Source organism: Myxocyprinus asiaticus, chromosome 16 (genome assembly GCF_019703515.2).
Source record: "Myxocyprinus asiaticus isolate MX2 ecotype Aquarium Trade chromosome 16, UBuf_Myxa_2, whole genome shotgun sequence".
NCBI classification, from domain to species: domain Eukaryota; kingdom Metazoa; phylum Chordata; class Actinopteri; order Cypriniformes; family Catostomidae; genus Myxocyprinus; species Myxocyprinus asiaticus.
This window is the reverse complement of record NC_059359.1, coordinates 30,301,195-30,314,638: the sequence shown is the minus strand read 5'-3', so window position 1 is coordinate 30,314,638 and position 13,444 is coordinate 30,301,195. Positions and strand designations below refer to the sequence as shown.

Below are 13,444 nucleotides of genomic sequence, written 5' to 3'. Positions count from 1 at the left end.
AAATAAAAGAGCTCTTTCATGATAAGCATAAACAAATCTTCAGTCCCAGCTTTCTTAACATTCGCAAATTAATTAGGAATACTATGTATATAAACTAGTGTTTCATAATATACCAGTGTTTTTTTTTTTTTTTTTTAATTATAAGCAAATAGTGTATGACAGCATAATTTTACTCTTAGTCTACAGGTTAATTGTTAGTTTGTTTTTTAACACCATGATAGAGTCTATGGCTATTTTCATGGTGAAATCAGGATTGTCTGTAAGTTACAAACATACTAAGCAGTTATCCTTCTTACTGTACATTATAATGTTTTTATGCCTCATTTTACTTAGAAACATATACAATTCTAGATTGGAGCTTAAATGTGACTAATATTTAATAGATTTATGAAAACGGTCATCAGTTAAAAAAATAATTACGGGCTATACAAATTGGCCAAAATTTCTATATCAGAACATCCCTAATGTAAACTTCTATGCATTTAATATTACAGCTCACCACTGGTGTTTGAAGTTGAGGTTTGATTCTCCTTCTCCAGGGACATGTGCTCAGAGGCTCTAGACAGTGTGGAGTTGTGCATCTTAAGGTACTGCTCTCTGGCCAGACCCAACTGAGCCTTCAGTTCATTCACTGGAATGCCGGCAGGCCTCTGGGCCTCCTCCTGTAGCCCTGATCACACATGGGATGCATACATTGAAATACATGTCTCTCACTAATTATTCAAGTCCCGGTCCTCTAATTTCATTGGCCAAGTGGTGTTCCAAGAGTGATGACATTCAATACAACAGCACGATTGCAGGTGTGATATTGTAAATTCACTAATTAAATAATAGTGTGATGTCCCATATACACTCACTGAGCACTTTATTAGGAACACCTGTACACCTACGTATTCATGCGATTTGTTTAATCAGCCAATCGTGTGGCAGCAGCGCAATGCAAAAAATCAGGCAGATACTGGTCAGGAGCTTCAGTTAATGTTCACATCAACCACCAGAATGGGGAAAACATTTGATCTCAGTGATTTCGACCGTGGGATGATTGTTGGTGCCAGACGGGCTGGTTTGAGTATTTCTGTAACTGCTGATCTCCTGGGATTTTCACTCACAACAGTCTCTAGAGTTTACTCAGAATGGTGCCAAAAAAAAAAAAAAACATCCAGTGAGCGGCAGTTCTGTGAACGGAAATGCCTTGTTGATGAGAGAGATCAACGGAGAATGGCCAGACTGGTTTGAGCTGACAGAAAGGCTACAGTAGCTCAGATAACCACTCTGTACAACTGTAGAGAGCAGAATCGCATCTTAGAATGCACAACACATCGAACTTTGAGGCGGATGGGTTACAACAGCAGAAGACTACGTCGGGCACTTTATTAGCACCATAGTGTTCCTAATAAAGATTTCAGTGAGTGTATATGCAATTTAAGTAATAGATGCATTTAAACCTAACTGAGCATATCTTAAAATGCACCTATTATGGTTTCTAAATGTGCCTAATTTTGTTTTAAAGGTCTCATACAATAGATTTACATGTATCCAAGGTTAAAAAACACTTTAATTTGCTCATAATTTAAATTGCAGCATTACCTTTTTTCCCAGTGTCAAAAACGACTTGTTCAATGATCCGTTCTAAAGGATTAATTCTAAACTCCTCCTTTCAGGGAGCCTACTCTGATTGGTCAGATGTCCCAGTCTATTGTGATTGGTCTACCACTTAGTGTAGTGTTTGATGGTGGGTCAAAGCTGTTCGCGAGCAGCCAATGAAGACCAGAGGTGGGTTTTTTGTTACCAAATTACGTAGGTTAGTATAGGAAGTAAGTCTGGAATTACTAACGACTCGTTTCAGGTGTTCAGAATCGGTTCTTTCTTTTGGGAGTCAATAACTCCATTTGTCGTGCACTTTGATTTTTGAAACTTTGCAGACTTTTTTACATTCACAAACAGCTATATAACACACTACATGAAAGGTAATATTTGAAAAACCATAATAGGTGCTCTTTAAGTAGTCTTAAGAGAAGGTGTGTTAGAAATCGGAGTAGGCTTTAAAGCAAGACTTAAATGAATGGCTGCTAGTGTAATAACAGGGCCCCAAGACCCCGCAGTAATCCTTTCAATCATAAAGTCAATCATGCATCATAAAACCCCATTACCACGGCAGGTGTTGAAGATCTGACAAAAGCCCTGTTGTTTACTTCTCAAAAGAGATCCTAATTTTCAGAGAGTGCTCACATAAGACTGAGAGTGTGACTAAAGGAATGTGCTATCTTCTGCACTGGGGTTACTGCGGAACAGCACGTGAATACATTAAAGTTCTGCTGAAAGGTTTTCCGTTGCCTGAGAAACCACTTACGGGAGCATTACTTGAGGACCAGGGTCTGCACCTTGGCCAGTTTTCTCTCCCTCTGCAAGAACTGCTCTCCACGGAGATACGGCAGGTACTGTAGCCAGTAAGCAGTGCTGCTCCCTGTGGAGAATGCTGACCAGAGGCAGAGAAAAGAAGCGAGGGGAATGGGAGTTGGAGAATGTGAGAAAGAGAAACAGTGAAAGAAGGGAAGAGGTGTTAATTATTTCAACAACAAAAAAAGTACCAGGAGAGCAGCCTGTCCAAAATGCTAAAAAATGTCCAATCTAAAGTTTTCCACATAAAGTGATTTTGGACTCAGCAATGTGAATTCCACAGAATGTTTTTTAATTCTTCTTTTCAGGACTTGTTATGGCTAAATTAAATGTGTACTATTTAGAAAGGTTCATTCTAAATTCTCATGATTAATTTTTTATAGACCTATTCAGTCCTGACTTCAATTTGTAGGCCAACTGGAAGGCTAATTCACCATGGGTTCCCTCTGAAACTAACAGGTTTTGAGAATAATGGTTATCCTTTAAATTAATATTATAGATTTAAAGTTTGTGGTTAGCATTGCTTGAAGAGACTTCCCTGTTTTGTTGTACGTACAACAAAAATTACAGTCATACTACAAACAAGAGTTTTGAAACTTAATTACTTGTGGAAATTTGGTATGTTACAATATTTGTATTGTGTTCTCCCTTAGATTATTGGCTTCTGCTTGTTTAATTCTCATTTGTAAGTCACTTTGGATAAACTAGTTCTGAAAACTGAAATTGCTGACAAGTTGCAACATAAGGACTACAACAGTTGTCCACTTAATAACATGTCATTCATCAAGCAAATAAATGGTTTACATTATGAAATCCTCTATCGTAAAAACTTATTAGAAATTCCAGAGGGAATCCATAGCTAGAAAATGCTATTTAGAACTACAAACTGAACGGCTTTATTATGCTGAAGCAAAAGTAACTAGTAACACCACATATATGCAATAAAATTAGCTAATATTAAAAAGAATGCTATGCATGGTCTAATCCTGAAAACTGCAAAAGTATTTTCAAGACACTATAGACTTGGTTCTTGTTCTTATTAAAATTAGACTATGCATATGGCTCTAAAACGGTATCACTTTTACATAACCTAACATAAATGCAGACAGACCCTGGCTTTAATCTATAATGGTTATGTATGAGACATACACTGCATACATTCTGATGACTAGCCAAGAAGCAATTTTGGACTATGAATTCTGAAACTTATGAAAAAGTAGAAAATTGTAAAATACTTTAATTGGCAATCTGTAAGCATCTTAAAAATATATAATGAAATATCACAAATAATAATACTGAAAGAAAGAAAAAGGAGATCTTTTTATGACTACTATCCAATAATATCACTGAATAGATACTCATCTGATTAAAACACACACACACACACACAGGTTTGTGAAACTTTTGGAATTACCTGCATTTATGTATAAATTCTTCTTAAACTTATTTTTTCTGGTTTGATCATCTAAGTTACAATAATGAACAAACACAATTTATCTTAACTAATAACACAAAAATGATTGCATTGTTCTTGTACATATTGAATACATCATTCAAACTTTCAAAGTGTAGGTTGGAAAAAGTATGTGAACCCCTAGGCTAATGACGTCAACAAAAGCTAATTAAAGTCAGGAGTTGGCAAACGTGGCATCCAATTAATGAAACGAGATTGAAGGTGTAGGTTAGAGCTACTTTGACTTATAAAAAGCACTAAAACATTTTGAGTTTGGTATTCACAAGAAGCACCTGCTGATGTTGACCATGCCTCACAAAAAAGAGATCTCGCGATCAAGAAATGGAGATGATTTAGTAGTGGCTACACTCCCTAGAAGTGACAGCACTGTGCATTTTTAATAGGATGTGTTAAATTAATACATGAAAGATTATAATTTGTGTGTTGTTATCTTAAGCAGATTGTGTTTGTCTATACCTGTGACTTTGTTAAAGATGAGATCACATTTTATGATCAATTAATGCAGAAAACCAGGTAGTTCCAAAGGATTCACATACTTTTTCTTGCCACTGTATATGTCAAGCATTTACCAACATATTTCTTAAACAACCATTGGCCTGAAATCTGTTGTCTTTGGTTATATCTTGGCATTGAGCTCGGTTGCATTATGGATCTGGCAAGATTCTGAGCTCCACGGGAGGTTTGGAGCAAACCCACGCATTCTCTGATCTCAAGTGCAGTAATTTACCCCAACAAAATGTCTCCAACTGCGGGTTTAAATACGGCCTCATTTTACAGTACAAAGAGCTGTTAAGAATAATGGTGAAACACAAACCACCTGATTATGTGAGCTCTAAATACAAGTTAATCAATGAGAAAACATGGCAGTTCACGCTGTTACTTTCAAAAATAAGATTCTTTTACAATTTCGCAGTAATACAAAAAGGAATGTGGAGGGGGAAAAAAAAGGACAAATTTCTTTTAGCAAGAGATATGCATACCAAAAAATGTCCTACATCCTTATCATGGTCCAGAATTTGTTTACCTGGAAATTTCTCCATGACTCAATGTCCCACAGGTTTTTCCATCACCACAGAAGGAAGTCATTGAAGTTCACTGCGGCCTTTAAAAATTACTTTAATTGATTACCTTAATGAATTTAGATGCCAGAATTGCATGGAAATGAACAAACCATAGTTTTTAACAGGAACAGCACAATTAGTGTGTTTTGAGAAGGAAAACATTACTACCCAGCATAATGGGATTGTGTGTGTTTTTTTGTTTTGTTTTGTTTTTTTAAACAATGTTCACAAATTGAGATAAATGAGAAAGATTTGTTCTACAAGTGGGAAGCTCAGGATTTTGCATTTCTGGTCTCCACCACGTGATGTTGCTAATGTCCAGGTGGCCTCAGCTGATGCCGTGATATCCGAGACTGTTGTTTGGGTTTAATCTGACTCTAATAAATGAGGCTCCTGAAGGCCATGGGGCCTAACTTTCTTTAGAAGCACCATATTAGTCTTCTCAATCAACCTTCAATCCAACATTACACATGCTATGATTTATAACTTTTCTCAAATATCCAGCTCTAGGCTGCTGCAGCTGTGCAAATTCATGCTCATATCGGCTATCCATTTAAATGGATACTGGTGAACTATTGTTTAAAAAAAATATTGGTGCTTATACCTGAGGAGAATGGAACGTTGTCCCTGATAAGGACACTGAGCATTGCCAGGGCAGCAGCTCCATTGATTGGCTGTGTGTATCATTCGTACTATGCAGCCTCCTGGCTCCACTCCCTGCAACAAGAAGATGTAGTGGCCTCTCTAACCTCTTACCTCCACATCAGGCACTGTCATATATCATGAGGGCTGTGCAGCATGTTCACACAGAAACATGAAAGATACAATTATGCATATTATCTGCCTTTAAAGGGGTCATGAAATGGAGAATACAGTTTTCCTTGATATTTAGACATATAAGATGTAACTGTACTATAAAACATACTGTTAAATTCAGAACTCAAAGCTTCCTCCCCAGTCTCAAAAAAAAAAACATTTATAGTTGCCACCCTGCTGAAACGTCTCGTCTCATTTGTATTTACACATCCCATAACATGTCATCGCACCCTTGGACCCGCCCACTGGCATGCAGTTCGAGAGAGCAGGCCTTCCGTGGCTAACTATTTCTGAACACCAAAGGGGACACATCTAGACTATTTTGAATTATTTTGTATATAAACATGAACTACACAGACTCTTTGACCACTGCCATGTACCCCGCCGCTTTTAAAAGACGTGGTGTCAAGTAATTCTTTCTTTCAGCTGCTGCCTCTTGTTGTTTTTGAGCACAAACGTGTCATGGGCGCATTATTTCACCCATCTGCACTATTTTTAATTATTGGTGTATGTAAACATGAATTAGATGGACGTCTTCGACCGTTTCGATGTGTTTCCAGCGATGTGCACCTCAGTGTGCCTACAGTATGTGTGTGCATCATTTCACCATGCTTTAAGCTATGATGTGTGTGTTTTTCTCGGCTCATGTCAGCATGGACTGCTTGTGAACAGTCATAATACGATTCAAGCTTTGCAATGAAACTGTTATTGAAGGATGGGGCAGTTAAAAACACTTGGACCCGATCAAAAACGTAAGTAAACCATTTCATTCATAAATATTTCAAATGTCATGACTGTTTGATAGTTTATGGTGCTGAGTGTTAACAACTGTGCTTGAGATGAACAGTTTAATATACAGTATTCGAATGCAATGTGTTGGATGTGCGTTATGAGTAAACCCTGAAATTTTGTTTTATAATGTTAAGGGGGTTCTTCATTCTTTTCAGACTGAGTTTGCTGAATTTGTTCACCAATCATAACAGTGGGTGTTTACATCTAGCTTAAGGAGGCGCTTAGGCCAAAACTGATCGTTTCAGACAGAGGGCCAAAAACAGGGTGGAAAATGATCATATATTACTAAACTGTGACTGTTTTGGTGCAAAAAAAATAAAATAAAAACTTTAATAACATTATCATTGGACCTCAGGGAAGATTGTAAAATTATAAAAAATAGCATTTCATAACCCATTTAAAGTGATGTTCTAGGTTAAAAAACATTTGTGGCATAATTTTGATTACCACAGAAATAATTCCGACTTGCCGCAATATTTATAATGGAAGTAAACTAGGCCAATGTTCCGAAGGGTTAAAAAGGCAAAAAGTGAAACTTATGTTTTTAACATTTGAGGTACTAAGTTGTCTAAATCGTCCATTTTGAGGTGGAAATACTATTTTAGATAGATTAACTTCTGGTTATGTGTTTTACTTTATTTACTTCTATTGTAAAATTTCTGTGGTAATCATCATTACAGATGCTGTTGATAAAGGGACAGTTATCCAAAAATGAAAATTCTAATCACCATTAACTCAACCCCATGTTATTCCAAAACCCAACTTACATTCTTTCCTCCAACGTACTGAAACGGATTTGTTAGGCATAAAGAGACATCTAGGTTTGGAACAACACAAGGAGTAGTAAATGATGACAGAATATTCATATTTAAGTGGACTACCTCTTTAACTTGTATAGAATCTAGAACATTCCCTTAAAGAGCCCATATTATGCTAATTTACAGGTTCATAATTTTATTTTGGGTGTCTACTAGAATAGGTGCTTTAATTTTCAAAAAACACATTAATTTTCTCATGCTGTACATTTCTTTTCCCCTCTCTTCATCCTCTGGCTCAAACACTCTGATTGAACTCCTGTCTCTTTAAAGCCCCCCTTTCCGAAAAGCCCAGTCTGCTCTGATTGGTCAGGTGGCCTAGTCTGTTGTGATTGGTCAACCACGTAGAGCGTGTGTCAGAAATGTAACACCCCTTACCATAACCGAGTTTCAGCTCCCGAGTCTTCCTGAGCAGTTCTGTAAACACATTTGTAACTATGGTGACAGTGGCATCAGTCTTTGCCATACCAGCTCTAGCCCGAGTCCAATAATAAAAATTTGGAAGAACAAGCTGATCAACCCGAACCACCTTCGCAAGCACGACTTGAGCAGGATGTTTCATAGTGGTAAGTTTTAATTTTGTCTTGAAAATCTGGCATCGGTTGTAGTTGTACTGCTGAGGAATATTGGTAAAAATACATTTCTCCAACTCGTCTGCATTTGGAAGTCCAAACAAAGAGGTTTTGCTTTTGCAGTGAAAAAACAGCTTCTTCTCGACATGGCGACAACACTAACCCAAATCATCCTGGCCTCGGCTATAACTACGTTTGTTTGAAGGCAGGCCAAAGCAGCCACGTAGGCGGGCATTATGCAAATGTATTACATAGTGACATAGATACTTTACAGAAGAAATGGCTGAACTACAATCCAGCCGTTTCTTGTCATTCTTGAGCAGCGTTGTCTGTGGGAGAGAATAACTCCCTTTTGTGTGGACTTTGTGCTTTGTAACTTTGCAGACCTTTTACATGCACAAACAGCAATGTTACACACCAAAGGAAAGGTAAAATCTCGAAAAGCATAATAGGGCCTCTTTAAGAGTCACGTATTAAGCTGTTTCTATTAAACACTGTTCATACCAGGTAAGACCTTGGGGCATTTGGACATGAAGTCTCTCCATTTGCAGGAGCTAAGCTGAGAGTCTGGTGGGAAGGTCTCTGTGCTTATCACGCATGACAGAGAAAACAAAGCTGCCCCCTGCAACAACATACACTTCCTATCACTGTCTCCCAGTGTGCCAGCTCTGGGAAATATGTATTTGGATGCAAGTCATGAATTTTATAACCATCAGTCACAGAGGACTTTTTCCAGTTTGTCAAAATATTAGTGGGGGGAGTGTATATTTGACCAGGAGACAATAATTGGTGATGATCATGTTGGAGTTGGCCTACCATTCCACGCAGTGTGCAGAGCTGATCGAGGAGCAGTTTGGCTTTGACAGATTTAAAAGCCAATCCACTGTAGAAGAATGTCAAGGTGTAACAATAGAGAGGGAAGAGAGGGAACTGACAGCACAGTTTACAGTATAAACAGTTCTACAGTCATGAGAAAAATTCCACTTTCAACAATCATTAACTCTAGTACAGAGTTCACTGAGAAACTTGAGAGAAACTTGGCACAGTAAGTAAATGGTAGACTGCCAGTATATGCGTTTTCTTCACATGGAGGGGTTCACATGGAGTCACACAGAAAATGGTTATATTTTGAATTCAATTAAAAAAAAAAAATAGTGAAAAGTTGAAATACATTTTTTTTATTTCTCAGCATTTGGTATGCGACATAGAAATAGTGCAGAACATTAAATATAAATTTTACATGATGATATTTCTTTGTTCTGATTTTCTCCAAAACCCAGGTTCAGATTGTGAATCCCAGTTTTTCAATGTGGACTTTAGAACACCACTGTATTTATCTATCCATGTGTAGTCAAAATCCTCTGTTTGATTTCAAAACTAACTGAAGCAAATACAGGACAAAGTTAATCTGAGAAACCTGCAGTCCATTGTTGCTACATGGTTAAACAACAAGACCTTGAAGAAAAAAAAAAAAAACATAAATCATATTCCCAGGGACCTTATAGCATTTTGTATTTTGAGAAAGATACAGCTCAAACTCAGTGCTGGAATGGGGAAGAATGGGTAGATCTGCCACTCTGATCAACTGGATCATTTCCAACATGGGTTGGTAACAATGAAACTCCTAATACAAAGAGAAAACGGCACAAATACAGATACCATGTAACTACAGTCATAATATAACTATGTTCATACTCTGGACAGTACATGCTAGTGACTAATGACGGCATGTTCTGTTACAGTAAATCAGTAACGCTTAATTTAAAAGAAAAGCAGAAATGGAAAAAAGAGGAAAAGAGAACATTAGAAAGACCAAGCTGTTTTAAAAAACCAAGGGTTATCTGAGGAATAGATTAAAGCATTATTGGCTGTGACTGAGGCTGCTGGCAAATGAAAACACTGACCCTTTACAGTTTATTTGCCATTAGGAGAGTAACAGTTAAAGCTGCTTTAGGGGCCACTGGGTGCTTGTATTCTTGAGTGGCGAAACAAAATCAGCTTTGTGCTCAAGCAGGACTAAACCAGAGCATTTGGACTGGAAACTGAGAGTTGAAGAGGAAGCTAGCACCATTTCTACCCCTTTATCAGCTCTGTCAGCTTCTATACTAGAGAAGCTGAGCAATGAAAGAGTAAATTAATCTGAAGAGATCAGGGGAAGGTCTGCTCCATTATTCAGGAGTTCTGTGCCCACAGAAAAGGCGAGTAAGATGCAATATAGTGATATTAAAGAGATAATTCACCCAAAAATGTATATTCTCTCATCATTTACACACCCTCCTGCCATCCCAGATGTGTATGACTTTATCCTATGATATCTCAGCTCTGTATGTCAAAACAATGCAAGTGAATGGTGGCCAGAAGGTCCAAAATGCACATAAAGGCAGCATAAAAGTAATCGACATGACTCCATGTCTTTAGAAGTGATATGATTGGTGTGGGTGAGAAAAAGATCAATATTTATGTTGATATTTATTATAATTTTTTTTATTATAAATTATCCTCCTTTCCTATTAGGTGGCAATATGCACAAAGAATGCAAATCGCCCAAAAAAAACAAAAAAAAAAGTGAAAGTGTATATTTCTAGTAAAAAACTACTTAAATATTGATCTGTTTCTCACCCACACTTATATCGCTTCTGAAGATAGGGATTTAACCTCTGGAGTCCTGTCGATTACTTGTATGCTGCCCTTATGTGCTTTTTGGAGCTTCAGAGTTCTAGCCACCATTAACTTGCATTGCATGGACCTACAGAGCAGAGATATTATTCTAAATATTTTAATTTGTGTTCATCAGAAGAAAGAAAGTCATACATAACTGGGATGGCATGAGGGTGAGTAAATGATGAGAGAATTTCCATTTTTGGGTGAACTAACCCTCTAATGCAAAGGTGTAACATAAATTAGTTATAGAGGTCTGTCAAGTTAGATATCATAAAAATATGTTCTTTTTCACAAGTTCATTGTCTTCAGTGGGTTTAAGGCTGGATGGTATACATTTGAAATGTGTCAGTTGTGGAGTTTTCCATACCGTTTATACAGCGGTGTATATGCTGTACTGGATATTTGCGCAGCTATAAAGACATCTTGATATTATTTACACATAAGAGCAAAAAAGAAACATGAAGTAATGTAAAACTACAGAGCGGGACGTGTCCCAAACAAGTCAATTCAAGGAAGAACTTGTTATTAACGGTTAATGTCAAGCACAATTTAATTGATGTAGTCATTGGTGTGCATATTTTGGCTATTTTACATCTACCTTAAATGCGGCTCATCCAATCAGTATTTTTGTTGGAACGATTTTTTTTTATAATACTAGTTTGAGTCTTAGTTTTTACTCTTGTAACAAGAAGCTGTTTTTGCACTGACACCAAACTTTATCATATGATTGTCATGAATAATCTATCTTTTGATTTGCAGCCATCAAGATGCAAATAAAAAGACAAAATAATCATATGAGATAAAGTAGATATTAATTCACTGGATTAATCCAAAAATAGGCATTACCACATGGTTATTTACACACACCATTGTTATTGATTTTCCAGCAGAAATAACGAATTATATATGCCGTTACCATGATATACCACTTTGGTCTGACCACCCACACCAAAGCAGGTATCATCTATTTTTTGGTTTCGATTACAAAAAAGGAAGAGCTCTTGAAAGTGTTCTTTCCATCTTTCAAATCCTATTAGATTACAGTATTAGGGTTTGTAAATACTGGAAGTGCTCTGAATGAATGTTCCCATGTAAACGCTGTCATCTTTCAGTAGATATACGGCCGCAACGGCAGATGGGATGTAATATCTTAAGAATCACTCTGATGCAGGGCAGAATTAAATTTTCATGTTGATTGTAGTGCCTGTGACAATAATAAAGTACATAAGTATGACAGGTGCGAAAGAAAGGAAGTTAATGATACTAATCAGCAGAAAGGCTGTAAATGTAGAAAGTCATTTGTAAACAGACTGTGGGGTGCAATATGCTCCATCGGAGGGGCTGTAGTCTTTGCTACCACCACTGTGATTAATCTACAGCAGAAAACTCATTACTGTTACATTCCACACTTGCATTTTTATGACAGAACATGAGTGTTAGAGGAGAGGATAGAGCAGGAAACAGGCGAAATAAAACTTCGGAATGCCTCCTTCACAGGGCCACAAATGCACTTGCTAATTTCAGTTATCTTATGAAACAATCTTTAGTAGAACTGTTTGATATTAAATATTAAAAAGTGTACATTAGATCTCATTCCCATTTCCCTCATTTCGAAACTTTTATTACTCTTTGGGTGGTACTGAATTGAAATGCAAACAATAAAAATAATTTGTTTATAGTTCTTTCCTACTTTCAACTTATTGGGTGATGCAATGTTTATTATAATAAAATAAATAGGATATTATGAACATGACTAGACCAGAAATAGGGCTCAATGGTAATTAATTTTCTGCTTGCCAACTGGGTGAGTAGTTCAGATTTGTCTTGCTCTGCAAACATTTCCACTGGCCTCACCACAAAAAATCTATTTTTATGCGTGCCAGAAAAAATTATACTTTTTTGTTATAAAAAAATAATTTACTTGGTTTTTACTTTGCAGTAATATCTTATGTAAGGCCTGTATAATTCCACAAAAACTACAACATCATAAACAAACTTGTTTTTCCGCTGGCTCCAAGTCATTGGGCCATCCTTTCTTGCACGAGAAACCTGAAATTTTTGTTGTCAAAGTATTAAAAACATTTAACAACCCTGAATAAACACAGAACAGAGCGATTGTGCTCACCTCACTGTGTACTTTATGATCAGTGGGGCATTGTGGGTCTGTGTGATACAGTACATCACTCCAGTGATCTCTTCTCTGAGCTCTCAGACAGAAACTATCAAACTTCAGCTCTAAGACAAACTGAAAAGAACACACAAGAAAGCCATTCATTGTGGGCCGAGGAGAGATTTGCAAGTGTCACACGGAAGAGTCTATATTTCACTACAATAACTCTGCTGGTTCAAGAACCTGAGTAACTGAAACTAATTTTTCTCAAAGCTTGTTCTTGGAATAGCCAACATCCCTCATGCACTTGAGCCTAAGACAATGCAAAAACGTACAAAAAAGATGAGATCATGGACCTTTTAGTTCTCGTGATACTTAGTAAACACTGACCTGCTCCATGAGAGGTCATGACCTAATATGAAATCTGTAGTGCAATGGAAACAGTATGACCATGAGATTATTACCCATACTCCATTAATGCTCTTTGTACAGCTTCAAAAAGCTTACTTTGTACTAATGCCTGTAATTCACTTCAATTTGGCCGAGATGAATCACAAAGCCACAGATTTTTACTGGTCCTGCTGTTTTTTCTTAACCAAAGCATAAACTCCACTGTATAATACTCTTTATTTACAAGATCCCTATTTATGCTCAGACCTAAAATTTTCCTGCTTAGAATTTCCCTAAATATATATTTTTTTCTTTATGTCTTAAGTCTTTCCATATTTGTCTTTACAGAGTTTCAC

At 36.9% G+C, this 13,444-nt stretch overlaps 1 pseudogene; it reads right to left on the bottom strand.

Annotated features, from left to right (window-relative positions):
• The window catches only part of LOC127453581 (mdm2-binding protein-like), a 42,141-nt pseudogene that overhangs the window by 26,265 nt on the left and 2,432 nt on the right, over positions 1-13,444 (bottom strand).